Raw genomic sequence first — 4277 nt, 5'->3', positions numbered from 1 at the left:
TCCATGGCGACGCTGTGGCTGGCCTCAATGATAGCATTGGTGTCGACCACGTGCGCCACGGACACAAGGAGGCGGTAGCCGCTCCTAACAAAGCCCTGGCGCGCGCTAACGGCTGCCAACTCACCATTTCGCGTCAACCACCGAACGCACCGTCGGCGACAACGCCTCCATCCAAGTCCGTGCCCTTGATGCCTTTGTCCAACCATTCTCGATCCAGGCGCCGCCACTGCAGCCGGATAACCTCGTGCTGCCGTCTTCGGAGCTCGTCCGCATCCGTGACAGGGTGGCTCGACTGCATGGTGTTAGGATTTATAGGGGCGTAGATCAATGGATAAAACTTGACTTAGACAATACCTTCTCGATGTACCTCATCAAGTGCAGTCATGATCGTGGCGCCTCCAACAAGGTGTCCGTGACGTGTTGGTGTAGGGGAAGCCATGCAGGCACCTACTAGGTCGTCGACGGTAGCAGCATCATAGGCGTGGACCAGTGGCGACGGTGAAGGTGGTGTGGACTTCCCGTCGCTTACAGCGCACCCTTCTAGATCGGACTAGGGCTAAGAACCTCGGTGGGGGCGCTGGCGGCTACGGTGAACTTTGTCCCCTTGCGCTCTAGCCCCCACCTTCCTCTTTATAGCGCTGTACGATGGGGGGCCATAAACCAGAAGAACGGCTGGGCGCCCCCGATCAGGACGCGAATCAAGGTCCCACAATTGGTGGAGATCACTTTAACACATGGCAGCCGTGGCAGTGAGGCACAGCGGCATGGGTAGGCTCGTCGGCGCATGCGGGCAGCAATGTGGGCCATGGCGGCAAGGTGAACACAGGGGCGGGCACAACGGCGGCAACGACTGTGGACGGGCATGGTGGTGCGCATGAGATGCGGGGAAGGCGCGTGCAGGCAGCTACAGTACACATCCGTGGCGAGGTGGGCGGCATCGACTGTGAGGATGGACATGGATTCAACGACGTTCTTGGATAGATGGCGGGACGACGTCGCGGGCGTGTGCGATGCCACTGTCCTCGATATGGGCGGCCATTTAAAACAGATTCTTAACTAGGCCCTTAGTATCCAGAAATCATAGGTTTTCCCATAAACCTATGTCGACTATGTGTTCTCTGAACGCACTGGGTGCTTAGCCTTTGGTAAGCGGATCCGCAAGTACTTGTTTGGTACTTATATTCTTAATGCTTTCAAAATGATTCTGGATTTTCTCCTTTACAACATATAACTTAATGTCAATGTGTTTGACATCACACTTGACCTGTTGTCTTAGGAGTTAACTACTTTAAATGGTTATTGCTGTTGACTACCATTGTTAAATCCGGGTACATATTTTCTTAACCACTTTTGTCTGTTCCTGAGGCCTCATGACAAGCTATACTATGGTATGTATAATTGATGACACCATAACTATTTCATTGGAGCTTTTCCACAATAATACTCCAACTACGAGTGTTAGCAACTACTGTGAATTTCACTACACATCTCGCCAAAACTTAAATTTGTACCCATAACTATTTGAGAGTACTTGTTCTTTCTTACTCAGCATGAGGCCTATGATACTTTGCAAAAATTACAAGACATTCTTAACTCTATTCCAGTGATCTATATCTGGACTGGACTTCTACCAAAATATCCCGGATACGTAAGCTACGTCAGGGTAAGTTCTTACTGTTACATTCATTGAGTTTCCAATAGCTGAAGCATATGGAATCATGTTCATTTGATCGATCTCATATTGGTTCCTGTAACACTGAAAGTTCCCAAATCTATTACCCTTGACTATAGGAACAGGCGTAGGTTTACTCGCATGCATACTTTATATCTTTAGAATCTTTTCTAAGTATGCCTTTACGATAGTCCTAATACCCATTTTCATCTATCTCGATGAATTTCAATTCCTAGAACCAATGAGGCTTCACCAAGATCATTCACATTAAAACTTGAGGACAAAGACTTCTTCTCTAATGGCAGATTAACATTACTACTAGTGAGTAGGATGTCATCTATACACAGGATGTGGAAAAAGAATTTTCCATTCTAGAACTTCGCATAAACGCTATTGTCCTTCTCATTTTCTTTAAACCTAAATTTTCTTATCATTTCATCAACTTCAAATACTACTGTCTAGAGACTTGTTTTAACCTATAAATGGATTTCTACAGGTGGCATCTTATACGTTCTTTTTCTTCCACGACAAAACCTTTGGGTTGTGCTATGTAAATGTTTTCATATAAATCCCTATTGAGGAATGCCGTCTTTACATCCATCTGATGTAACTCTAAATCGTAATGTGCCAATAACACCATTATGATTTAAAAGAATTCTTGCATGAGACTAGAGAGAAAACTCTCATCGTAATCTATTCATTCTCTTTGCGTAAAGCCTTTTGCTACAAGTCATGCTTTATATCTTTTCATATTTTCTTTGGAGTCATATTTTATCTTGTAGACCCTTTTCACAACCTACTGTTTTGGCCCTATTAGGAATTTCTTCTAAGTCCCAAACATCGTTGGTATTCATCGAATTTATTTCAACTTCCATAGCTTCTTGCCATTCAAACGAGTAAACGCTTCTCATGGCTTCTTCAAATGAGGTGGGATCACCCTCTATTTGAATTTCTTCACTAACATAGACTTCATAGTCATCAGAAAACTAGTTTACTAATTATTTGAGACCTTCTGGGGCCTCAGCTACTGGCACTTTCATGTGGGGCTGTTGTTGCTCTTCATTGCTAAGAGGCAATTGATTCTACAGGCTCTTGTATCACAAGATTCTTGTTTATATTATTCATCTTCTTCGAAGAGCCAACAACAGGTGTTGTATAAAGTCACACAACATCAACAGTATCGAGAAATTTGTTGTTTTGAATCACTGAAGTGGGCACGCAGTCCTGCTTCTCTTCAAGTCATAGGTCTCTATATACCGTGCTCCCCCAGATCGTCCCATCTTTTATAAAGATAGCGTATCTTCCAATTTCTTATTTGGGTTCAATCTGTTAAAACCTTATATGGCGCTTTAAGCACTGCTTTAATATCTTTGATGGTGACTACACTATCTTCCCCTTGGAACTTTAAAAATCTAGGAATTTAGCTGTTTCTCTGCTTAGAGGTATCATTGTTATGACCGACGGTCAACTACAGTGGCGTGGGCGGGCTCAACGACGCATACGTCAGCGGCTCCTCAAAATTGCACGCGCACATGGACACACCTCCGCCAGGAGCTTGAGAGCCTTCAGGCCTTGCCGCAGCGGCACCAGCACCTCGCGGCCGAGTCGGTTGGCCGGCCCTAGCTTCTTCCCTTCCAATAAACATAACTAGTGGGTGGGTGCAACCATTTGAACATGAATATTCTTAGTCTTATGATTCTTAAGATATATATTGTAGCAACCTTGATGTCATATATCAGTTCTGTAGCATTGTAGCAGTGCATTCTGACATCTCCTCTTTTGTTGTTTTGTGCTTCAGTCCTCTACGCATTTTTTGCTCTACGTATACGGCTCCTGTACATTGCTTGGAGGTCAGATTCCAAGGCATCACAGAAGAAGGAAATAGAAGAAGTATGTGTATCCGGTGTTTTTTTATCCCAAATTTTTTTGGTCATCCAATGAATACCAATGGAAAACTGCAGAAGAAAGAATCAGTACGTGAGAAACAATCAACCTATTCGCTTGATCGTTTGTGTGGCTTATAAGCCGGCTGTGAGAGAAAAACACTGTATCATGGCTGATACGATCAAGCGAACAAGCTGAATAAAGTTAAATGTTTATTGTATTTATAGTTGAATTCTCATGCATTGCAAGACTATTAAAGAGGGTCAACGAAATTAAGTGCCTGACCCAATTATGCTGCTGGATCTATATTTTGAGTCATGGGTCTAATATTAAATTTAGGTGTAGGGAGTGCTGCAGTCAGCAATGTAGACATCCGGTCCTTGAGGCAATGGATTGAATTAAAATGAGAAGTAAATTGAAACATCCTCAATCTAATTTAAATAGATTGTATACATTAAACTGTATGACAATGCTATTCAAATAGATTTTTCTGAATAATATGACCCCTCAGTTATGCTTAAGTTATTTATTCAGAAACATTCTCTCTCCCGCGCTCTCATCCGGTCGCGCAAGTGCAAGATCTCCAGGCTTCCGCCACCCAATTTGTGATCGAACCTCCTTTTCTTTTGTTGGTCAACTGTTAGCTTGATTCTGGGCTCTGGCCAAGACTCGCCAGTCACCTCGGTCGGACGGTGCGTCCTGGTCGTTGGATCGGCATCGC

This window comes from Miscanthus floridulus, chromosome 13 (genome assembly GCF_019320115.1).
Source record: "Miscanthus floridulus cultivar M001 chromosome 13, ASM1932011v1, whole genome shotgun sequence".
Lineage (NCBI taxonomy): Eukaryota > Viridiplantae > Streptophyta > Magnoliopsida > Poales > Poaceae > Miscanthus > Miscanthus floridulus.
This window is presented reverse-complemented; position numbering follows the sequence as displayed.